This window comes from Oncorhynchus nerka, linkage group LG25, assembly GCF_034236695.1.
Source record: "Oncorhynchus nerka isolate Pitt River linkage group LG25, Oner_Uvic_2.0, whole genome shotgun sequence".
Classification (NCBI taxonomy): domain Eukaryota; kingdom Metazoa; phylum Chordata; class Actinopteri; order Salmoniformes; family Salmonidae; genus Oncorhynchus; species Oncorhynchus nerka.
In genome coordinates, this window is record NC_088420.1 from 22,624,815 (window position 1) to 22,651,404 (window position 26,590).

A 26,590-nucleotide genomic window follows, 5' to 3' on the forward strand; every position below is an offset into this window, starting at 1 on the left:
GTTCTCCCACTTAAAAAGATGAGAGAGGCCTGTAATTTTTTATCATAGGTACACTTCAACTATGACAGAATGAGGATTTAAAGTATTTTTAATAAATTTATTTGCAAATTATGGTGGAAAATAAGTATTTGGTCACCTACAAACAAGCAAGATTTCTGGCTCTCACAGACCTGTAACTTCTTCTTTAAGAGGCTCCTCTGTCCTCCACTCGTTACCTGTATTAATGGCACCTTTTGAACTTGTTATCAGTATAAAAGACACCTGTCCACAACCTCAAACAGTCACACTCCAAACTCCACTATGGCCCAGACCAAAGAGCTGTCAAAGGACACCAGAAACAAAATTGTAGACCTGCACCAGGCTGTGAAGACTGAATCTATAATAGGTAAGCAGCTTGGTTTGAAGAAATCAACTGTGGGAGCAATTATTAGGAAATGGAAGACATACAAGACCACTGATAATCTCCCTCGATCTGGGGCTCCACGAAAGATCTCACTCAGCAAAAATCCCAGAACCACACGGGGGGACCTAGTGAATGACCTGCAGAGAGCTGGGACCAAAGTAACAAAGCCTACCATCAGTAACACACTACGCCGCCAGGGACTCAAATCCTGCAGTGCCAGACGTGTCCCTCTGCTTAAGCCAGTACATGTCCAGGCCCGTGTGAAGTTTGCTAGAAAGCATTTGGATGATCCAGAAGAAGATTGGGAGAATGTCATATGGTCAGATGAAACCAAAATATAACTTTTTGGTAAAAACTCAACTTGTCGTGTTTGGAGGACAAAGAATGCTGAGTTGCATCCAAAGAACACTATACCTACTGTGAAGCATGGGGGTGGAAACATCATGCTTTGGGGCTGTTTTTCTGCAAAGGGACCAGGACGACTGATCCGTGTAAAGTAAATAATGAATGGGGCCATGTATCGTGAGATTTTGAGTGAAAACCTCCTTCCATCAGCAAGGGCATTGAAGATGAAATGTGGCTGGGTCTTTCAGCATGACAATGATCCCAAACACACCGCCCGGGCAACGAAGGAGTGGCTTCGTAAGAAGCATTTCAAGGTCCTGGAGTGGCCTAGCCAGTCTCCAGATCTCAACCCCATAGAAAATCTTTGGAGGGAGTTGAAAGTCCGTGTTGCCCAGCAACAGCCCCAAAACATCACTGCTCTAGAGGAGATCTGCATGGAGGAATGGGCCAAAATACCAGCAACAGTGTGTGAAAACCTTGTGAAGACAGAAAACGTTTGACCTCTGTCATTGCCAACAAAGGGTATATAACAAAGTATTGAGATAAACTTTCGTTATTGACCAAATACTTATTTTCCACCATAATTTGCAAATAAATTCATTAAAAATCCTACAATATGATTTTCTGGATTAGTTTTTCTCATTTTGTCTGTCATAGTTGAAGTGTACCTATGATGAAAATTACAGGCCTCTCATCTTTTTAAGTGGGAGAACTTGCACATTTGGTGTCTGACTAAATACTTTTTTCCCCCACTGTATATATTTAAGTGACAGGCCAAGGTTGTAAATCTCTCCCGAGAGGCGCAGTGGTATAAGGCAGGCTTTGTCGCAGCCGGCCGCGACCGGGAGACACATTGGGAGGCGGACAATTATCCCAGCGTTGTCCGGGTTAGGGTGGGTTTGGCCGGCAGGGATGTCCTTGTCCCATCTCGCACTAGCTACTCCTGTAGCGAGCCGGGCGCAGTGCATGCTGACACAGTCGCCAGGTTGTACACCTCCGACATATTGGTGCGGCTTGCTTCCAGGTTAAGTGGGCGTTGTGTCAAGAAGCAGTGCGGCTTGGTTGGGTTGTGTTTCAGAGGACGGACGGCTGATCTACCTTCGCCTCTCCCGAGTCCGTACGGGAGTTGCAGCGATGAGACAAGACTGTAACTACCAATTGGATACCACGAAATTTGGGAGAAAAAGGGTTTAAAAAAATAACGGACAATTACCAGATGGTACAGAAGAGAAATGAGTGATAATGCCAATAAATCTTACAAACACTATGCTCTAAAGGTAGTACTCTGGGACACTTATATGTACTGTATATTGAAAGAAAAGGACTGTACACCATAATAATCTTCAATGATTCATGTATTCTCTGTAGGGACACGTTTTGTCTGCTGTGTGTTGAACGTTTAGGATGAAACACGTCCATACAGAGAATAAATAAATCAATGAAGATAATGTATAAGTGTAACTGTCAATTTCTATCATTATGGGCTTTACTACAAGGATTCAGCACCAAGCTACTTCTGACAAATAATCTATTATTGTACTGTATCATGGTACCAATGAAATCCCTACTAGGCAGTAAGGTAAATGATGATGACTTTAGTCTACTTACCTTGCCCATGAAGACAAACTTGTAGACCATGCGTAGGATCAGACAGGCCCAGAAGATGTGCAGAGCTTGCAGCACAAGTAGCAGGGCATTGTAGAAGTATTAGGAAAGGAAAGGCTGGAAGAAATCTAAAGTAACAAACAGGGTATTGTGGACTATTCTGAAAATCAGGGAGTAGTGTCATAGAAAACAGTAAATGAACCCTTCCTCAAGCCTTGCATTTTGAACATTTCCTACATGATAGATGTTTAATTGTCACAGACCAGATAGGTGTAGTGAAATGTGTTGTTTTATAGGTTCAGCCATAGTAGTATGGCACCACTGGAGCAAATTAGGGTTAAGAGCCTTGCTCAAGAATACATCAACATATGTTTTACCCCCAGATGGCTCAGGTATTCAAACCAGTGATCTTTCGGTTATTAGCCCAATGTTCTACCTGCTAGGCTACCTGCCACCCTACTTCTGAACACATCCATCTGATTTACAGTAGACACTATGTACTCTATTCTGACTTCAGTTTAGTTCATTAATTAGACCATAAAAAAAATTAAAAAGCATTCATGCACATGAATAAAATCATGGAGGATAACACAATAAAGTCTGGGACCTATTTCCATTGTGGTCCTCTTGAGACAGATGGCTAGACAGGATCCAACACTGTTGAACACAGTTGAGATGTGCGTACATCAGAAGCAATGGAATATTTGCATTGAGGCCTACATTTGATTTACACATGTACAGTCGCAGTCTAAAGTTGACATACACCTTAGCCAATGTCACGATCGGCGTAATGAGTGGATCAATGCGCATTCGTGATTGAAGTTCCACATCTTTATTACGGTGAAACTTTAAACCAATAACTAAACTTGAACAGTAGTGGTGCACAAACACAAAACAATATCCCACAAAACACAGGTGGGGAAATGGCTACCTAAATATGATTCCCAATCAGAGGCAACGATAAACAGCTGCCTCTAATTGGGAACCATATTAGCACCAACATAGAAATATACATACTAGAACACCCCCTAGTCACGCCCTGACCAACTACACCATAGAGAAAGAACCAAGGGCTCTCTATGTTCAGGGCGTGACAGCCAAATACATTTAAACTCAGTTTCACAATTCCTGATATTTAATCCTAGTAAAAATTCCCTGTCTTAGGTCAGTTAGGATCACCACTTTATTTTGAGAATGTGAAATGTCAGAATAATAGTAGAGAGAATGATTTATTTCAGCTTTTATTCCTTTCATCACATTCCCAGTGAGTCATAAGTTCACATACACTCAATTAGTATTTGGTAGCATTGCCTTTAAATTGTTTAACTGCTAACCTACTGCTAACCTACAAAGCATTACATGGGCTTGCTCCTACCCATCTCTCTGATTTGGTCCTGCCGTACATACCTACACGTACGCTATGGTCACAAGACGCAGGCCTCCTAATTGTCCCTAGAATTTCTAAGCAAACAGCTGGAGGCAGGGCTTTCTCCTATAGAGCTCCATTTTTATGGAATGGTCTGCCTACCCATGTGAGAGACGCAGACTCGGTCTCAACCTTTAAGTCTTTATTGAAGACTCATATCTTCAGTAGGTCCTAATATTGAGTGTAGTCTGAACGAACCGCCCTTGCTGTCTCTGCCTGGCCGGTTTCCCTCTTTCCACTGGTATTCTCTGCCTCTAACCGTCCCTAGGAGGGGAGCGTCACTTGAGTGGGTTGAGTCACTGATGTGATCTTCCTGTCTGGGTTGGCGCCCCCCCTTGGGTTGTGCCGTGGCGGAGATCTTTGTGGGCTATACTCGGCCTTGTCTCAGGATGGTAAGTTGGTGGTTGAAGATATCCTTCCTGTTTGGGGGTATCATCGGATGAGGCCACAGTGTCTCCTGACCCCTCCTGTCTCAGCCTCCAGTATTTATGCTGCAGTAGTTTATGTGTCGGGGGGCTAGGGTCAGTTTGTTATATCTGGAGTACTTCTCCTGTCTTATCCGGTGTCCTGTGTGAATTTAAGTATGCTCTCTCTAATGCTCTTTTTCTCTATCGGAGGACCTGAGCCCTAGGACCATGCCTCAGGACTACCTGGCATGATGACTCCTTGCTATCCCCACTCCACCTCGCCGTGCTGCTGCTCCAGTTTCAACTGTTCTGCTTGTGGCTATGGAATCCTGACCTGTTCACTGGAAGTGCTACCTGTCCCAGACCTGCTGTTTTCAACTCTCTAGAGACAGCAGGAGTGGTAGAGATACTCTTAATGATCGGCTATGAAAAGCCAACTGACATTTAGTCCTGAGGTGCTGACTTGCTGCACCCTCGACAACTACTGTGATTATTATTATTTGACCATGCTGGTCATTTATGAACATTTGAGCATCTTGGCCATGTTCTGTTATAATCTCCACCCGGCACAGCCAGAAGAGGACTGGCCACCCCTCATAGCCTGGTTCCTCTCTAGGTTTCTTCCTAGGTTTTGGCCTTTCTAGAGAGTTTTTCCTAGCCACCGTGCTTCTACACCTGCATTGCTTGCTGTTTGGGGTTTTAGGCTGGGTTTCTGTACAGCACTTTGAGATATCAGCTGATATATAAATTGATTTGATTTGATTTAACTTGGGTCAAACATTTTGGGTAGCCGTTCCACAAGCTTCCACAATAAGTTGGGTGAATTGTGGCCCATTCCTCCTGACAGAGCTGGTGTAACTGAGTCAGGTTAGTAGCCATCCTTGCTCGCACACGCTTTCTCAGTTCTGCCCACAAATTTTCTATAGGATTGAGGTCAGGGCTCTGTGATGGCCACTCCAATACCTTGACTTTGTTGTCCTTAAGCCATTTTGTCACAACTTTGGAAGTATGCTTGGGGTCCTGACTGATGTCTTGAGATGTTGCTTCAACATATCCACATAATTTTCCTCCCTCATAATACCATCTATTTTGTGAAGTGCACCAGTCCCTCATGCAGCAAAGCACCGCCACAATATGATGCTGCCACCCCGATGCTTCACGGTTGGGATGGTGTTCTTCGGGCTTGCAAGCCTCCCCCTTTTTCCTCCAAACATGACGATGGTTATTATGTCCAAACAGTTCTATTTTTGTTTCATCAGACCAGAGGACATTTCTCAAAAAGTACGATCTTTGTCCCCATGTGCAGTTGCAAACCGTAGTCTGGCTTTTTTATGGCGGTTTTGGAGCAGTGGCTTCTTCCTTGCTGAGCGGCTTTTCAGGTTATGTCGATATAGGACTCGTTTTACTGTGGATATAGATACTTTGTACCTGTTTGCTCCAGCATCTTCACAAGGTACTTTGCTGTGGGATTGATTTGCCCTTTTCGCACCAAAGTACGTTCATCTCTAGGAGACAGAACGCGTCTCCTTCCTGAGCGGTATGACGGCTGCGTGGTCCCATGGTGTTTATACTTGTGTACTATTGTTTGTCCAGATGAACGTAATACCTTCAGGCATTTGGAAATTGCTCCCAAGGATGAACCAGACTTGTGGAGCCTTATAAAAGACTCTGAGGTCTTGGCTGATTTCTTTTGATTTTCCCATGATGTCAAGCAAAGAGGCTCTGAGTTTGAAGGTTTTCTTTGAAATAAATCCACAGGTACACCTCCAATTGACTCAGATGATGTCAATTAGCCTATCAGAAGCTTATAAAGCCATGGCATAATTTTCTGGAATTTTCAAGCTGTTTAAAGGCACAGTCAACTTAGTGTATGTAAACTTCTGACCCACAGGAATTGTGATACAGTGAGTTATGAGTAAAATAAACTGTCTGTAAACAATTATTGGAAAAATTACTTGTGTTTTGCACAAAGTAGATGTCCTAACCGACTTGCCAAAACTATAGTTTGTTAACAAGAAATGTGTGGAGTGGTTGAAAAACACGTTTTAATGACTCCAACCTAAGTGTATGTAAACTTTCAACTTCAACTGTAAACGATCTATAAAATGACTATAAAATGGACCCTAAGTAATCTTATTACTACTTTTATTAGACTTGACCTTCATAATACACTCCTAATAAATTGTTGCGCCAATTTGTGAAAAAGCCTCCAGTCTCACCGGCCAGGGAAGACCACTAGTCAATGTCAATGGTGTATATAGCCAATATACCACGGCTTAGGGCTGCAACTCGGATTGCCTGGACACAGCCCTTAGCCATGGTATATTGGCCATATACAACAAATCCTCAAGGTGCCTTATTGCTTAATTATCATCTGGGTTTACTAATATAGCACAGTGGTTGAGCAAATAGTAATGTACAGTACAGGGATGATATTGTATGAGCTCCCAGTTCCTACTCTCTGATGGACAAGTGTAGTGGTTTTCTCTAACATACATTACACATTTACATTTGAGCTATTTACGCTTTTATCCAGAGCGACTTACAGGAGTAATTAGGGTTAAGTACCTTGCTCAAGGGCACATTGGAATATTTGTTACCTAGTCGGCTTGGGGATTTGAACCAGCAACCTTACTGGCCCAACACTCTTAACCGCTAGGCTACCTGACACCTTATCCCCTTCTGTTCCAATGTCTCCCATTGACTGCTTCTAAAGGAGGTATTCTTCATGCCTGGATCCTCCACAAGCCACACATATTTCATCAGGCTCAGATGATAGAGACAATGTTTATTATGAGATAACATCAAGGCAATACTAGACTTTACGGAGTTTGTTTAAAAACACTTTTAGGAATAAATGTGACAATAGGAGTCGTATTTCAGAGCTGAAAGTCTCTTGAGAGAGGTAAGAGAAGTTTACCCCCAAGATGAGTTTTGCTTTCCACAAAAGAAATTGCTACTTAAAACCAAATGTGTTTGATTGCTATGAAAATAGAGACATTCATGGTCAAAATAAGATGAGGATGTTATGTGAATAAACAATCCCTGTATTCAAATCAAGTTTACAGTGACCTCCATGTCAGCCAAGAACCTTGCTTAAATAACCACACAACCCATCAAAACAGTCTGTGGGAAAATGGTAATGCCAAATTAGCTTGAGCATGTATGATAAGAATAATTATTGTATTCCTATTTTACTTGACTTTAGTTTACTGTGTGTATGATTTGTGTGAGACTTGTAAGCTGAGACTGATCTCCTACCTCTAGGAGGAAGTCTGAGGAATAGTGAACTAGCATCACCTGAGTGCCAACGTGCACATAGTTGGCACAGTACGAGAACCCGATGAGGAAAACGGTAGCAATGTGGTGGATAATCTGTTCTTTGAAATCCTGGAAACAAACAAACCACACAACTGTAGAGGATACTATAACCTGGGCTTCAGCAGTCCTTCACCCCTGGTGCTGTAAATCAGTCAGCTGTGTACAGTACTGGTTGATTTATCAATGGTACAGAATGCCGAAAAAGCAGTTTTAAAAAAACAGTACAAATAAGATCTACATTGTATTCCGATAGTATTCAGACCCATTCCCCTTTTCCACATTTACTGTAGTTATGTTACAACCTTATTCTAAAATGGATTAAATAAAACATTTTCCTCATTAATCTACACACAATACCCCATAATGACAAAGCAAAAACAGGTTGACATTTTTCAAATGTACTAAAAATAAAAAGATGCCTTATTTACATAAGTATTCAGACCCATTATTTTGATCCTCGAAATTGAGCTCTGTTGCATCTTGTTTCCATCAATCATCCTTAATTAGAGCCCACCTTGGAGTCTACCTGTGGTAAATCAAATTGATTGGAGAATGATTTGGAAAGGCACACACCTGTCTATATAAGTTCTCCCAGTTCACAGTGCATTTCAGAGCAAAAAGGAATTGTGCGTAGAGCTCCGAGACAGGATTGTGTTGAGGCACAGATCTGAGGAAGGCTACCAAAACATCTGCAGCATTGAAGGTCCCAAGAACACAGTGACCTCATCATTCTTAAATGTAAGAAGATTGGAACCACCAAAACTCTTTCTAGAGCTGGCCGCCCGGCCAAACTGAGCAATCTGGGGAGAAGGGCCTTGGTCAGGGAGGTGACCAACAACACAATGGTCACTCTGACAGGGCTCCTGAGTTCCTCTGTGGAGATGGGAGAAGCTTCCAGAAGGACAACCATCTCTGCAGCACTCCACCAATCAGGCCTTTATGGTAGAGTGGCCAGACGGAAGCCACTCCTCTGTAAAAGGCACATGACAGCCCGCTTGGAATTTGCCAAAAGTCACCTAAAGGACTGTCAGACCATTTTTTTATTTTTTTTATTTCACCTTTATTTAACTAGGTAGGCTAGTTGAGAACAAGTTCTCATTTACAACTGAGACCTGGCCAAGATAAAGCATAGCAGTGTGAACAGACAACAGAGTTACACATGGAGTAAACAATTAACAAGTCAATAACACAGTAGAAAAAAATAGTCTATATACATTGTGTGCAAAAGGCATGAGGAGGTAGGCGAATAATTAATTTAGCAGATTAACACTGGAGTGATAAATGATCAGATGGTCATGTACAGGTAGAGATACTGGTGTGCAACAGATCAGAAAAGTAAACAAATATAAAAAGTATGGGGATGAGGTAGGTAAAATTGGGTGGGCTATTTACCAATAGACTATGTACAGCTGCAGTTAGCTGCTCAGATAGCAGATGTTTGGTTGGTGAGGGAGATGAGGTGTTGGCTTTAGGGATGATCAGTGAGATACACCTGCTGGGGCGTGTGCTACGGGTGGGTGTTGCCATCGTGACCAGTGAACTGAGATAAGGCGGAGCTTTACCTAGCATGGACTTGTAGATGACCTGGAGCCAGTGGGTCTGGCGACGAATATGTAGCGAGGGCCAGCCGACTAGAGCATACAGGTCGCAGTGGTGGGTGGTATAAGGTGCTTTAGTAACAAAACGGATGGCACTGTGATAAACTGCATCCAGTCTGCTGAGTAGAGTCTTGGAAGCTATTTTGTAGATGACATCGCCGAAGTCGAGGATCGGTAGGATAGTCAGTTTTACTAGGGTAAGTTTGGCGGCGTGAGTGAAGGAGGCTTTGTTGCGGAATAGAAAGCCGACTCTAGATTTGATTTTAGATTGGAGATGTTTGATATGAGTCTGGAAGGAGAGTTTACAGTCTTAGTGATGTTCACATATTCTAGGTCGGAACCATCCAGGGTGGTGATGCTAGTCGGGCGTGCGGGTGCAGGCAGCGAACGGTTGAAAAGCATGCATTTGGTTTTACTAGCGTTTAAGAGCAATTGGAGGCCACGGAAGGAGAGTTGTATGGCATTGAAGCTCGTTTGGAGGTTAGATAGCACAGTGTCCAAGGATGGGCCGGAAGTATACAGAATGGTGTCGTCTGCGTAGAGGTGGATCAGGGAATCGCCCGCAGCAAGAGCAACATCATTGATATATACAGAGAAAAGAGTTAAACCCTTTGGCACCCCCATAGAGACTGCCAGAGGACCGGACAGCATGCCCTCCGATTTGACACACTGAACTCTGTCTGCAAAGTAGTTGGTGAACCAGGCAAGGCAGTCATTAGAAAAACTGAGGCTACTGAGTCTGCCGATAAGAATATGGTGATTGACAGAGTCAAGATACACTTTGGCCTGAATGCCAAGCGTCACGTCAAGAGGAAACCTGGCACCCTCCCTACGGTGAAGCAGACATGGCAGCTCTGCTTCTAGCTCCTAAGCAACTTTGCAATATTATTTTTTGTTTGTTATTTCTTACATTATTAGCCCATAACGTTTTTTTTTTTTTTACATACAGCCGGAAAGAACTTTTGGATATAAGAGCGGTGGTAACTCACCAGCATTACGACCAGGAATACAACTTTCCCGAATTGGATCCTTTGTTCGTACCCCCCAGGGCAATTGAACTTATCCCAGAGGTTGCTCCAAGTCGCTGTCGGCAGAGAAGAGGTATTCGGAGTGGACTATATTACTCGCTAATGTTCAGTCTCTGGACAATAAAGTAGACAAGCTCAGGGCGAGGATCTCCTTCCAGAGAGCCATTAGGGACTGTAACATACTCTGTTTCACGGAATCATGGCTCTCTCGGGATATACTGTCCCTGTCCATACAGCCAGCTGGGTTCAGTTCATCACGCAGACAGGAATAAATAACTCTCTGGGAAGAAGAAAGGCAGGGGTGTATACTTCATAATTAACTATTCATGGTGCGATTGTGATAATGTACATGAACTCAAGTCCTTTTGTTCACCCGACCTAGAATACCTCAATCAAATGCCGACCGTATTACCTCCCAGGAGAATTCTCTTTGGTTATAGTCACAGCCGTGTATATTCCCCCTCAAGCCGATACATCGACGGCCCTCAAGGAACTACACTGGACTTTATGCAAACTGGAAACCACATATCCTGAGGCCACATTTATTATAGCAGGGGATTTTAACAAAGCAAATTTGAGGAAAACACTACCTAAGTTCTATCAACATATTGACTGTAGTACTCATTTAGGGACAACACTAGATCATTGCTACTCGCCTTTTCGAGATGCCTACAAGGCCATCCCCCACCCTCCCTTCGGCAAATCAGATCACGACTGCTCCTTCCTTCCTTCCTATAGGCAGAAACTCAAACAGGAAGTACCTGTGCTAAGTTCTACTCAACGCTGGTCTGACTAATCGGAATCCATACTTCAAGATTGTTTTGATCACGTGAACTTTGATATGTTCCGGGTTGCCTCTGAGAATAACATTGACGCTTACACGGACACAGTGACTGAGTTCATCAGGAAGTGTATAGGGGATGTTGTTCCAACGGTGACTATTAAAACCTACCCAAACCAGAAACCGTGGATAGATGGCAGCATTCACGCAAAATTGAAAGTGTGAACCATTGCATTTAACCATGTCAAGGTGACTGGGAATATGGTCGCATACAAACAGTGTAGTTATTCTCTCCGTAAGGCAATCAAACAAGCCAAACGTCAGTACAGAGACAAAGTGGAGTTGCAATTCAACGGCTCAGACAAAATACATATTTGTCAGGGTCTACAGACAATCACAGATTACAAAGAGAAAACCAACCACCTCGCGGACACCGACGTGTTGCTCCCAGACAAGCTAAACACATTCTTTGCCCGCTTTGAAGATAACACAGTGCCATCGATGCAGCCCGCTCCCAAGGACTATCCCAGTCTGCTGTCTCCACATGCTTCAACATGTCCACCATTGTTCCTGTACCCAAGAAAGCAAAGGTAACTGAACTAAATGACTATTGCCCCATAGCACTCACTTTTGTCATCATGAAGTGCTTTGAGAGACGAGTTTAGGATCATATCACCTCTACCTTACCTGACACCCTAGACCCACTTCAATTTGCTTAACGCCACAATAGATCAGACGATGCAATCGCCATTGCACTGCACACTGCCCTATCCCACCTGAACAAGAGGAATACCTATGTCAGAATGATGTTCATTGACTATAGCTCAGCCTTTAACACCATAGCATCCTTCAAGCTTATCATTAAGCTTGGGGCCTTGGGTCTGAACCCCGCCCTGTGCAACTGGGTCCTGGACTTCCTGACGGGCCGCACCCTAGTGGTGAAGGTGGGAAACACCTCTACATCGCTGATCCTCAACACAGGGGCTCCACAAGGGTGGGTCCCCAACTCAATCATCAAGTTTGCAGACGACACAACAGTAGTAGGCCTGATTACCAACAATGACAAAACAGCCTATGAGGAGGTGAGGGCCCTGGCAGAGTGGGGTCAGGAAAATAACATCTCTCTCAATGTCAACAAAACGAAGGGGCTCATCGTTGGGACCATCATTCCAAAGCTTGGACAGAGTGACTGAAAACCAGTGTTTATCTCAAGGTCCTCAGACTGTTAAATAGCTATCACTAGCCGCGTACCACCCGGCTACTCAACCTTGCCCCTCAGAGGCTGCTGCCCTATATTGACATGGAATCACTGGCCACTTTTTAAATAATGGAACACTAGTCACTTTAATGTTTACATACTGATTTACTCATCTCATATGTATATACTGCATTCTATTCAACTGTATTAGTCAATGCCACTGACATTGCACGTCCTAATATTTATATATTTCTTAATTCCATTCTTTTACTTTTAGATTTGTGTATTGTTGTGAATTGTGTGAATTGTTAGATACTGCTGGAGCTAGAAACACAAGCATTTCACTACACCCACAATAACACCTGCTAAATATGTGTATGTGACCAATAACATTTTATTTTATTTGGTGGCAGCATCATGCTGTGGAGATGTTTTTCAGAGGCAGGGACTGGGAGACTAGTCAGGATCGAGGGAAAGATGAACGGAGGAAAGTACAGAGAGATCTTTGATGAAAACCTGCTCCAGAGCGCTCAAGACCTCAGACTGGGACGAAGGTTCACCTTCCAACAGGACAACGACCCTAAGCACACAGCCAAGACAACGCAGGAGTGGCATCGGGACAAGTCTCTGAATGTCCTTGTGTGGACCAGCCAGAGCCTGGACTTGAACCCGATCTAACATCTCTGGAGAGACCTGAAAATAGCTGTACAGCGACTCTCCGCATCCAACCTGACAGAGCTTGAGAGGATCTGCTGAGAAGAATGGGAGAAACTCCCCAAATACAGGTGTCCCAAGCTTGTAGTGTCATATCAAAGAAGACTCGAGGCTGTAATCACTGAGTAAAGGGTCTGAATACTTACGTAAATGTGATATTTCTGTTTTTTATTTCTAATACATTTGCTAAAATGTCTAAACCTGTTTTTGCTTTGTCATTATGGGTTATTGTGTGTAGATTGAAAAAATGTTTTCCCTCAATTTTAGAATAAGGCTGTAATGTAACAAAATGTGGAAAAACAATCAAGGGGTCTGAATAGTTTCCGAATGCACCATACGTGACACAATCTGTGGAAAGATTACAGGTAGATGTTTTATCAGTACAGCAGAGGGAATAGCAGGGGAGAATAATCATAATAATTAGGTGGGTGCTTATAATTGTCCTATTTCGCACATGTACAAGTGTGTATTAATACTAATGTGTGATTTGAAAATGTGTTTTTTGCAGATCCCAAACTCTCCCTTTTCACCTTGTCGGCTTGGGGATACAAATAAGTGACCTTTCAGTTGCCCATTTGAATGAGGAGAGGATGGGAAGTGGCAGGGAGCAGGTAACCTGGGTCCTGAGGGGCAGGACTAGTGTATAATTACTAAACCTCAGTGGACAACGTCCAGATACATACTGTAGTTATCATTGAAAACATCAACCACCTCTACAGGCAGTTCCTTTGAGGAAACACGACTCTACAAAAATGAAAAGAAAGTTTCAGCAAAACAAGCTGGAAATCTGCTGTGAACACTAACTATAATCTGGAATGGAAAGTAATGGTTTTCCTATGAAAGCTGAGGCCGTCCTGCGGTTTAGAGTCACTATGTGTGTGTGTGTATAAAGTTTCTTTGTTGCCATGCCATTAGCTATAATCATATTCCACATTTTTTGTTGTAGAGCTTTTTGAACATTTTGAACCATAATCCAGGATTCTCTAAATAGACTGAACACTGACGAATGGTAGAATGTCCGGCCTAATTTATACTGAAACAAACATCCTCTTAGATAACAATTAATCATTAGGTCATAAAAATATGTGTTTACATCTTTGATGTTGTCTCACCTAGCTATTTTAAGATTAATGCACTGATTGTAAATCGAGCGTCTGCTAAATGACAGTAGTTTGTGTGAGGAGACAGGAGAGTTTGTGTGAGGGGACAGGAGAGTTTGTGTGAGGGGACAGGAGAGTTTGTGTGAGGGGACAGGAGAGTTTGTGTGAGGGGACAGCAGAGGTTGTGTGAGGGGACAGGAGAGACACATACCTTCCGCTTTACATCCACAGACACAGAACAGCAGTGACCAATAGAAACCAAGCTCTGTGATGTAATACCAATAGTGAGCCTCAGCGACAGGCTGCAGGGAAAGAGAGAAACAAAACAAACACCAGGGGGGTTAAAGGTTACTGACCATGACCCTGGGTGCATCCCAATCGTTTAAAGTGGCTTCCTTTTAATTTCCTCTTCACTTTATCTGCACTGATCTGACAGAAAAGGAAAGTTAAAGCCTAAATGGACGTATTTGCTTTCCCCCGTCCGGTTCTCACACTTAAGCGTGGATGATGAAAAAATGGAAACCAGGGAGAGTAAGGAGACATTTTGAGACCCAGCCCAAGTAGGGAGGACTATCAATCAATCACATGGATTTATAAAGCCCTTTTTACATCAGCAGATGTCACCAAGTACTCATACAGAAACCCAGCCTAAAACCCCAAAGAGACAGTAATGCACATGTAGAAGCTCGGTGGCTAGGAAAAATTCCCTAGAAAGGCATGAACCTACGAAGAAACCTAGAGAGGAACCAGTCTCCGAGGGGTGGCCAATCCTCTTCTGGCTGTGCCGGTGGAGACTATAATAGTACATGGCCTTTAAGGCTAGATCGTTCTTCAAGATTTAAAAACTTTCATAGTTGACCAACTGGGTCAAATAATAATCACAGTGGTTGTAGAGGGTGCAACAGGTCAGCGCCTCAGGAGTAAATGTCAGTTGGATTTTCATAGCCAAGCATTCAGAAATCGAGGCAGCAGGTGAGAGAGAGAGACTCCCTCCCCCAGTGGTGCACTGGGAGAGATCAGTCAGTCAGAAGGTTACCAAGGAGGCCCAGCAGCAGCAGATAGACACTCAGCCCATGCCAGGCCGGAGTCCACACAGCTGAGTATTTACAACATGGAGCTCTGTGTTTGGAGGTCCTCCCTTGACTGAAATAGAAAAAAAGTGCAACTTTGCTCAATACACCCCCTCCAATTCACAAGCCAAGCTTTGAAGCTGAAGCTTTGAAAACCCTGTCCTTTAGCAAGCGTTCCAATGCCTCCGCAGTCTAGGGCTTGACATAAAAAACCAGAGGGGATATGTACACGCATAGAAAGTGGTGATAAATCAAAATGGCTGTGACACTTTAACTGGAACAGAATATGGAAAAGTATGACCTTGGCATCCCCTAATCTGAACCATCAATTTATACACTAAGTTTGTTCACAGACTATATTTAACACCAAGTAAATGTTTTGATGAAATTGGCCCCAACTCCCAACTGTTTACTGTGTCCCCTAAATCAGGTAGGCACATTCCTTCATATGATGTGACAGTGCCCTGCAGTCAAAGTTGCTCAATTAATTTTGAAATGCATGAATATAAATATTCAATGCTTTCCATCTATTATCTAACTTAACAATGATAGCCCCTTGAATCTCTCAATCAATCAGAGAAGATCACTGCTGGCAGGCACTACTGATGCAAAACAAATGTTGACTCTAAGATGGCAAACACCTCACTCTCTCCCATTTAACCAATGGATACAGTTACTATTAGAAGTTATACCATTGCAATTATCGACAGAAACAGCTAGTCTTTGATTGGGTAACATGCAAAGACACATTTCAGTTGAATGCATTCACTTATGCAACTGACTAGTTATCCCCCTTTCTCTTTGAGGCCTGGACAAATATATTTTACTCTGTAAAGAACAATCTCAGCTAAAGCCCCACACATACAAACCAGTTATATGAATTGATTTAGACTTTTGGTGCTTTCTTCCCACCTGGAAGGAGTGGTACAAGGGGGAGGGGGGTGCATCTGATCAAATCTAATTTTATTGGGTCACATACACATGGTTAGCAGATGTTAATGCGAGTGTAGCGAAATGCTTCTAGTTCCGACAATGCAGTAATAACCAACGAGTAATCTAGCTAACAATTCCAAAACTACTACCTTATACACACAAGTGTAAAGGGATAAAGAATATGTACATAAAGATATATGAATGAGTGATGGTACAGAGCAGCATAGGCAAGATGCAGTAGATGGTATCGAGTACAATATATACATATGAGATGAGTATGTAAACAAAGTGGCATAGTTAAAGTGGCTAGTGATACCTGTATTACATAAAGATGCAGTAGATGATAAAGAGTATAGTATATACGTATACATATGAGATAAATAATGAAGGGTATGTAAACATTATATTAAGTAGCATTGTTTAAAGTGGCTAGTGATATATTTTACATCAATTCCCATCAATTCCCATTATTAAAGTGGCTGGAGTTGAGTCAGTGTGTTGGCAGCAGCCACTCAATGTTAGTGGTGGCTTTTTAACAGTCTGATGGCCTTGAGATAGAAGCTGTTTTTCAGTCTCTCGGTCCCAGCTTTGATGCACCTGTACTGACCTCGCCTTCTGGATGATAGCGGGGTGAACAGGCAGTGGCTCGGGTGGTTGTTGTCCTTGATGATCTTTATGGCCTTCCTGTGACATCGGGTGGTGTAGGTGTCCTGGAGGGCAGGTAGTTTGCCCCCGGTGATGCGTTGTGCAGACCTCACTACCCTCTGGAGAGCCTTACGGTTATGGGCGGGGCAGTTGCCGTACCAGGCGGTGATACAGCCCGACAGGATGCTCTCGATTGTGCATCTGTAGAAGTTTGAGTGTTTTTGGTGACAAGCCAAATTTCTTCAGCCTCCTGAGGTTGAAGAGGCGCTGCTGCACCTTCTTCACGATGCTGTCTGTGTGGGTGGACCAATTCAGTTTGTCTGTGATGTGTACACTGAGGAACTTAAAACTTACTACCCTCTCCACTACTGTTCCATCGATGTGGATAGGGGTGTGTTCCCTCTGCTGTTTCCTGAAGTCCACAATCATCTCCTTAGTTTTGTTGACGTTGAGTGTGAGGTTATTTTCCTGCCACCACACTCCGAGGGCCCTCACCTCCTCCCTGTAGGCCGTCTCGTCGTTGTTGGTAATCAAGCCTACCACTGTTGTGTCGTCCGCAAACTTGATGATTGAGTTGGAGGCGTGCGTGGCCACGCAGTCGTGGGTGAACAGGGAGTACAGGAGAGGGCTCAGAACGCACCCTTGTGGGGCCCCAGTGTTGAGGATCAGCGGGGTGGAGATGTTGTTGCCTACCCTCACCACCTGGGGGCGGCCCGTCAGGAAGTCCAGTACCCAGTTGCACAGGGCGGGGTCGAGACCCAGGGTATCGAGCTTGATGACGAGTTTGGAGGGTACTATGGTGTTAAATGCTGAGCTGTAGTCGATGAACAGCATTCTCACATAGGTATTCCTCTTGTCCAGATGGGTTAGGGCAGTGTGCAGTGAGATTGCATCGTCTGTGGACCTATTTGGGCGGTAACATAATTGGAGTGGGTCTAGGGTGTCAGGTAGGGTGGAGGTGATATGGTCCTTGACTAGTCTCTCAAAGCACTTCATGATGACGGAAGTGAGTGCTACGGGGCGGTAGTCGTTTAGTTCAGTTACCTTAGCTTTCTTGGGAACAGGGACAATGGTGGCCCTCTTGAAGCATGTGGGAACAGCAGACTGGGATAGGGATTGATTGAATATGTCCGTAAACACACTGGTCTGCGCATGCTGGTCTGCGCATGCTCTGAGGGCGCGGCTGGGGATTCCGTCTGGGCCTGCAGCCTTGCGAGGGTTAACACGTTTAAATGTTTTACTCACCTCGGCTGCAGTGAAGGAGAGTCTGCATGTTTTGGTTGTGGGCTGTGTCAGTGGCACTGTATTGTCCTCAAAGCGGGCAAAAAAGTTATTTAGTCTGCCTGGGAGCAAGACATCCTGGTCCGTGACTGGGCTGGTATTCTTTTTGTAATCCGTGATTGACTGTAGACCCTGCCACATACCTCTTGTGTCTGAGCCATTGAATTGCGATTCTACTTTGTCTCTATATTGACGCTTAGCTTGTTTGAGTGCCTTGCGGAGGGAATAGCTACACTGTTTGTATTCGGTCATGTTTCCGGTCACCTTGCCCTGATTAAAAGGAGTGGTTCACGCTTTCAGTTTCACCCGAATGCTGCCATCAATCCACGGTTTCTGGTTTGGGAATGTTTTAATCGTTGCTTAATTGAGGAAAATAAGAACAATCCGAAATTCCTTTTTGATACTGTCGCAAAGCTAACTAAAAAGCAGCATTCCCCAAGAGAGGATGACTTTCACTTTAGCAGTGATAAATTCATGAACTTTTTTGAGGAAAAGATTATGATCATTAGAAAGCAAATTACGGACTCCTCTTTAAACCTGCGTATTCCTCCAAACCTCAGTTGTCCTGAGTCTGCACAACTCTGCCAGGACCTAGGATCAAGAGAGACGCTCAAGTGTTTTAGTACTATATCTCTTGACACAATGATGAAAATAATCATGGCCTCTAAACCTTCAAGCTGCATACTGGACCCTATTCCAACTAAACTACTGAAAGAGCTGCTTCCTGTGCTTGGCCCTCCTATGTTGAACATAATAAATGGCTCTCTATCCACCGGATGTGTACCAAACTCACTAAAAGTGGCAGTAATAAAGCCTCTCTTGAAAAAGCCAAACCTTGACCCAGAAAATATAAAAAACTATCGGCCTATATCGAATCTTCCATTCCTCTCAAAGATTTTAGGGAAGGCTGTTGCGCAGCAACTCACTGCCTTCCTGAAGACAAACAATGTATACGAAATGCTTCAGTCTGGTTTTAGACCCCATCATAGCACTGAGACTGCACTTGTGAAGGTGGTAAATGACATTTTAATGGCATCGGACCGAGGCTCTGCATCTGTCCTCGTGCTCCTAGACCTTAGTGCTGCTTTTGATACCATCGATCACCACATTCTTTTGGAGAGATTGGAAACCCAAATTGGTCTACACGGACATGTTCTGGCCTGGTTTAGATCTTATCTGTCGGAAAGATATCAGTTTGTCTCTGTGAATGGTTTGTCCTCTGACAAATCAACTGTAAATTTCGGTGTTCCTCAAGGTTCCGTTTTAGGACCACTATTGTTTTCACTATATATTTTACCTCTTGGGAATGTTATTCGAAAACATAATGTTAACTTTCACTGCTATGCGGATGACACACAGCTGTACATTTCAATGAAACAAAATTGCCCTTGCTAGAAGCCTGTGTTTCAGACATAAGGAAGTGGATGGCTGCAAACTTTCTACTATTAAACTCGGACAAAACAGAGATGCTTGTTCTAGGTCCCAAGAAACAAAGAGATATTCTGTTGAATCTGACAATTAATCTTAATGGTTGTACAGTCGTCTCAAATAAAACTGTGAAGGACCTCGGCGTTACTCTGGACCCTGATCTCTCTTTTGAAGAACATATCAAGACCATTTCAAGGACAGCTTTTTTCCATCTACGTAACATTGCAAAAATCAGAAACTTTCTGTCCAGAAATGATGCAGAAAAATTAATCCATGCTTTTGTCACTTCTAGGTTAGACTACTGCAATGCTCTACTTTCCGGCTACCCGGATAAAGCACTAAATAAACTTCAGTTAGTGCTAAATACGGCTGCTAGAATCCTGACTAGAACCAAAAAATTTTATCATATTACTCTAGTGCTAGCCTCTCTACACTGGCTTCCTGTCAAAGCAAGGGCTGATTTCAAGGTTTTACTGCTAACCTACAAAGCATTACATGGGCTTGCTCCTACCTATCTCTCTGATTTGGTCCTGCCGTACATACCTACACGTACGCTACGGTCACAAGACGCAGGCCTCCTAATTGTCCCTAGAATTTCTAAGCAAACAGCTGGAGGCATGGCTTTCTCCTATAGAGCTCAATTTTTATGGAACGGTCTGCCTACCCATGTCAGAGACGCAAACTCGGTCTCAACCTTTAAGTCTTTACTGAAGACTCATCTCTTCAGTGGGTCATATGATTGAGTGTAGTCTGGCCCAGGAGTGGGAAGGTGAACGGAAAGGCTCTGGAGCAACGAACCGCCCTTGCTGTCTCTGCCTGGCCGGTTCCCCTCTTTCCACTGGGATTCTCTGCCTCTAACCCTATTACAGGGGCTGAGTCACTGGCTTACTGGGGCTCTCTCATGCCGTCCCTGGAGGGGGTGCGTCACCTGAGTGGGTTGATTCACTGTTGTGGCCATCCTGTCTGGGTTGCCCCCCCTTGGGTTGTGCCGTGGCGGAGATCTTTGTGGGCTATACTCAGCCTTGTCTCAGGATGGTAAGTTGGTGGTTGAAGATATCCCTCTAGTGGTGTGGGGGCTGTGCTTTGGCAAAGTGGGTGGGGTTATATCCTTCCTGTTTGGCCCTGTCCGGGGGTGTCCTCGGATGGGGCCACAGTGTCTCCTGACCCCTCCTGTCTCAGCCTCCAGTATTTATGCTGCAGTAGTTCGTGTCGGGGGGCTAGGGTCAGTTTGTTATATTTGGAGTACTTCTCCTGTCCTATTCGGTGTCCTGTGTGAATCTAAGTGTGCGTTCTCTAATTCTCTCCTTCTCTCTTGCTTTCTCTCTCTCGGAGGACCTGAGCCCTAGGACCATGCCCCAGGACTACCTGACATGATGACTCCTTGCTGTCCCCAGTCCACCTGGCCATGCTGCTGCTCCAGTTTCAACTGGCCTGAGCCCTAGGACCATGTCCCAGGACTACCTGACATGATGACTCCTTGCTGTTCCCAGTCCACCTGGCCATGCTGCTGCTCCAGTTTCAACTGTTCTGCCTTACTATTATTCGACCATGCTGGTCATTTATGAACATTTGAACATCTTGGCCATGTTCTGTTATAATCTCCACCCGGCACAGCCAGAAGAGGACTGGCCACCCCACATATGCTCTCTCTAATTCTCTCTTTATTTCTCTCTCTCGGAGGACCTGAGCCCTAGGACCGTGCCCCAGGACTACCTGACATGATGACTCCTTGCTGTCCCCAGTCCACCTGACTGTGCTGCTGCTCCAGTTTCAACTGTTCTGCCTTATTATTATTCGACCATGCTGGTCATTTATGAACATTTGAACATCTTGGCCATGTTCTGTTATAATCTCTACCCGGCACAGCCAGAAGAGGACTAGCCACCCCACATAGCCTGGTTCCTCTCTAGGTTTCTTCCTAGGTTTTGGCCTTTCTAGGGAGTTTTTCCTAGCCGCCGTGCTTTTACACCTGCATTGCTTGCTGTTTGGGGTTTTAGGCTGGGTTTCTGTACAGCACTTTGAGATATCAGCTGATGTACGAAGGGCTATATAAATACATTTGATTTGCTTTGATTTGCTATGGGAACAACATTTTCAACGCACGTTCTAATGAACTCGCTCACCAAATCAGCGTATTCGTCAATGTTGTTGTTTGACGCAATACGAAACATATCCCAGTCCACGTGATGGAAGCAGTCTTGGAGTGTGGAATCAGATTGGTCGGACCAGCGTTGAAGAGACCTCAGTGCGGGAGCTTCTTGTTTTAGCTTCTGTCTGTATGCAGGGAGCAACAAAATGGAGTCGTGTTCAGCTTTTCCGAAAGGAGAGCGGGGGAGGGCCTTATATGCGTCGCGGAAGTTAGAATAGCAATGATCCAAGGTTGCCAGCCCTGGTTGCGCAATCGATATGCTGATACAATTTAGGGAGTCTTGTTTTCAGATTAGCCTTGTTAAAATCCCCAGCTACAATGAATGCAGCCTCAGGATATGTGGATTCCAGTTTGCAAAGAGTCAAATAAAGTTTGTTCAGAGCCATCGATGTGTCTGCTTGGGGGGGAATATATACGGCTGTGATTATAATCGAAGAGAATTCCCTTGGTAGATAATGCGGTCGACATTTGATTGTGAGCAATTCTAAATCAGGTGAACAGAAGGACTTGAGTTCCTGTATGTTGTGACCACACCACGTCTCGTTAACCATAAAGCATACGCCCCCGCCCCTCTTCTTACCAGAAAGATGTTTGTTTCTGTCGGCGCGATGCGTGGAGAAACCAGCTGGCTGCACCGACAGCGTCTCTCGAGTGAGCCATGTTTCCGTGAAGCAAAGAACGTTACAGTCCCTGATGTCCCTCTGGAATGCTACCCTTGCTCGGATTTCATCAACCTTGTTGTCAAGAGACTGGACATTGGCGAGAAATATGCTAGGGAGTGGTGCTCGATGTGCCCGTCTCCGGAGTCTGACCAGAAGACCGCTTCGTTTCCCTCTTTCACAAAGTCATTTTTTGGGGTCGCTGGCTGGGATCCATTCCGTTGTCCTGGGTGAAAGGCAGAACACAGTCATATTCTTGGTCGTACTGATGGTGAGTTGACGCTGCTCTTATATTCAGTAGTTTTTCTCGACTTCTCGACTGTATGTAATGAAACCTAAGATGACCTGGGGTACCAATGTAAGAAATAACACGTAAAAAAAACAAAAAACTGCATAGTTTCCTAGGAACGCGAAGCGAGGGGGACAGAGATGGGGGGAATCTAAGGGGAGACTCGGGATGGATGGGTGGGAGTGGGACAGATAAACAGCTTTGGTTGCAGGGTGGGATGGGAATACCTGTAACCCCTCTCTGAAAAAGAAAAATAACAAAACTAAATAAAAAGTTGGTCACAAAAAAAAATTCTGTGACGTGAACCAAACACCCACCACCAAACAGTACTCTCCAAGGCTCCAGAGAGACAGAGGGAAGCTTACTGGGCCATTTAACACCTAGAAATCACATCCTCCCTCCCTGCAAGGCACAGAAAACAGCCAGGCTTCAACAAAGAAAAGGTCAACAGCATTAGGGGGTTACAGTTTAAGTTTAGATAGAGATGCCATGATATTTGTCCTTGTAGCGTTCTCTCTGTTTCAGGTCATGACCTCCAAAGGTAAAGAGGGAGGAGGGGTTAAGTCCCCTAGAGGAATGTCATTACTGTTATCAATTCCTCCAGACAGACATAATTGCCAATGGTGAAAGAGTGAGTTTCCTGAGATTATCCAATGCAGTGTTCTCAAATCTTGTTTTGGGACTCGACTCTCAATGGTGTGGGATGCGGCTTATTCCACTGGAAACATTGGATGTATTTACTTAGTGGGTGACAGGAAAATTCCATAGGATTTTGATGAGTGACAGGACAAATATGTTTGGGAACCACTGGTTAGAGTGAACTGTTCTACTCACTTGTTTTGGGTAGCCTCGCCAGCACTCGCTGTGGTCCCAGAACTAGGGGGTCTGAGGGGTAGAACAAATGGTCACAGAGAGGGCCTGTTAGAAGTAGTAGGCCTGCATGGAGCAGTAGCACTGTACAGGATAAAGGTTGAAACAGTGAATGTGCTTAATATATTACATCAAATCAGATACGTAAGTGCTGCCACAAATGCAATTATATAGAAAACAAACCTCCAATTGCAAAAACCAACTAAACAAAATATTTGTCATGAGACAATAACTTAGTATTCTTTCTATAATAAACTATAACTTGATCTGTTAATAAATGACATGAATAGGCCTACATAGAAGTCTGAATGAGAGTTGACTCACAAGGCTTCTTGGTGTTGCTCGGTCTGTGTTGGTTTCAGCGATGGTGAAACCACGGTTCCACATGTCGCTGACTGAGACCACACTGCTTCCCCAGGCCCAGGACCTCACTCTGAACACAGATGGGACAAATGCTCAGGGAGAGCAGCTCCACTGTCCCTTTTCCCAAGAAGACAATCAATATAAATACATTATCTTTCATATACAGATTTTTCAGAGAGATAATCCATTACCTACTTCAGTGCCTTAAAATTATCTCAACAGGTGTTTTATCACAAGTTCATTAGAACAGAATTCCAATATTTACTGTATGTAAAAGAAACCAGCTAAACCAACTAAAATAAGGAAGTTTCTTAAAACGACAAATGTCTTTAATCCCACCATGTGTCTTCCCCTTATCCCTGCTCTGTGTAAACTATACCCCTTCCCCTCCGCTCCTCCCTGACACTTTACACTACCCAGGCTTGTGTTTCTACTGCACTGTATAATGGCTGCTGTGTGGGGAGGTACTTAATTTCCCTAGGAGGCTCCTAGTAGTAATAGTAAGACAGTAGCCTGTCACTTTGAATAAATGCCGAGCACAGAGAAAGACAAACCACTCACCTAAACCTCCAAAGTTTTTTGGGGAAATCATCTGTAACATACTGTACCAATGAGCAGGGCTCTACAGTGCGACCATTTTACTTGCATATGCGCCTAAATATTTTCCTGCAATCTGGATTTTTTTATTTTTAGGAGCACCGGTGTGCTTATAAAAATGAAGGATTCTAGCTATATATTTTTCATTGTACTCCGAAAAATGTTTACTTAGGCTCCTTGTTAAAAAGGTCAGCATAGAGCCCTGCCAATAAGGTGGTTACACAATATGGGTGTGGCTAGTGTTGTCCTGGTGAATCTATACGTTGAGAGCATTAACCTTCAGGGAACATCCAGGGAACGTCAATATGGAGCCCATTTGCTTCATGAAAATGTGAGGTTTGAAAATGAGACAATAAGCAGACTGAAGCCTGTCAAGTCAAACAGCCAGACAAATAATAGCGTACCAACAACATAGCCTGGTTCAACAAAGTGCAGAAGCAATGTGCGAATTACGCCGTAGCCAGGGGTGGCTCAGCTCCCCTGAATGAGACTCCAGCCACTTTAATAATGGAAATTGATGTAAAATATATCACTAGCCACTTTAAACAATGCTACTTAATATAATGTTTAAATACCCTACATTATTCATCTCATATGTATATATTGTACTCGATACCATTTACTGCATCTTTATGTACATATTCTTTATCCCTTCACACTTGTGTGTATAAGGTAGTAGTTTTGGAATTGTTAGGTTAGATTACTCGTTGGTTATTACTGCATTGTCGGAACTAGAAGCACAAGCATTTCGCTACACTCGCATTAACATCTGCTAACCATGTGTATGTGACAAATTGATTTGGATGGGTCAGGTGGTCAGGAAAAACTCTTGGTTCTACACTCTCAGAAAAAAAGATGCCATCTAAAACCTAAAAGGGTTATTCGGCTGTCCCCATAGGAGAACCCTTTTGGGTTCTATGTAGAACTCTTTCCACAGAGGTTCTACATGGAACCTGTTCTACATAGAACCCAAAATGGTGCTACCTGGAACTAAAAAGGGTTCTACGTGGAATCAAAAAGGTTTATCCTATGGGGACAGCCGAAGAACCACCATGGAACTCTTTTTTTCTAACACGGAATCCAAACCGGCTGCGCGAGTGCGCCATCGTGCATAAATGGATTTTGTCCCTCCACACCAAACACGATCACGACACGCAGGTTAAAATATCAAAACAAACTCTGAACCAATTACATTAATTGGGGACAGGTCGAAAAGCATTAAACATGTATGGCAATTTAGCTAGCACTTGCTAGCTAATTTGTCCTATTTAGCTAGCTTGCTGTTGCTAGCTAATTTGTCCTGGGATATAAACATTGAGTTGTTATTTTACCTGAAATGCACAAGGTCCTCTACTCCGACAATTAATCCACACATAAAACGGTCAACCGAATCGTTTCTAGTCATCTCCTCTCCTTCCAGGCCTTTTCTTCTCTGGACTTTATATTGCGATGGGCAACTTTCATAAATTAGGTGCTTTACCGCCACCGACCTCGTTCATCTTTCAGTCACCCATGTGTGTATAACCAATGAGGAGATGGCACGTGGGTACCTGCTTCTATAAACCAATGAGGAGATGGGAGAGGCAGGACTTGCAGCGTGATCTGCGTCACAAATAGAACTGACTTCTATTTTAGCCCTTGGCAATGCAGACGCTCGTTGGCGCGCGAGCAGTGTGGATGCAATCATTTCTAAATGTATTTTTCAGCGCACGCGACGCGAGCTGTGTAGTCAGGGTATAAGACTACACTATTCCCCATAAAAGTGTACTATTTTTGACAACAGCCCTCATAGTGCCTTGTGGGGAAAAACTCCTGGCCCTAAGTATAATTTGAGATGCAATCGTTATCTCCTAAACAACAAAGAGTAGAGAAGGAACATGAGAGCTCATCATATCAATATTCATCAAGGAGCATGACAAATGCACAGACAACCACTGGAGCCTCTTCCATTCCCATGCGCTTAGAGTCAGGCCAGACAACCTTTGTGCTTAACTGGTACTACTCCTTCAGGGACACTTGATCTGTGTTTGTGATTCTGACTGAGAGGGTGTGTGCATGCGCTTGGGTGTATGTGCGTATATCAAATCAAAGTTTATTTGTCACGTGCACTGAATATAACAGGTGTAGGTAGGTGTAGGTATTATGCATATATGATGAACAGAGAGTAGCAGTAGTGTAAAAGAGGGGTTGGCGAGTGGTGTGTGTAGGGACACAATGCATATAGCCCGGTTAGCCAATGTGCCGGAGCACTGGTTGGTCGGCCCAATTGAGGTAGTATGTACATGAATGTATAGTTAAAGTGACTATGCATATATTATACACAGAGAGTAGCAGCAGCGTAAAAAGAGGATTTGGGGGGGGAACACAATGCAAATAGTCT

General features: G+C 43.9%; 1 pseudogene; it reads right to left on the bottom strand.

Annotated features, from left to right (window-relative positions):
• Nucleotides 1-588: 588 nt before the first annotated feature.
• Nucleotides 589-25,316, bottom strand: LOC115109774 (ceramide synthase 2-like; annotated as a pseudogene).
• Nucleotides 25,317-26,590: the final 1,274 nt, after the last annotated feature.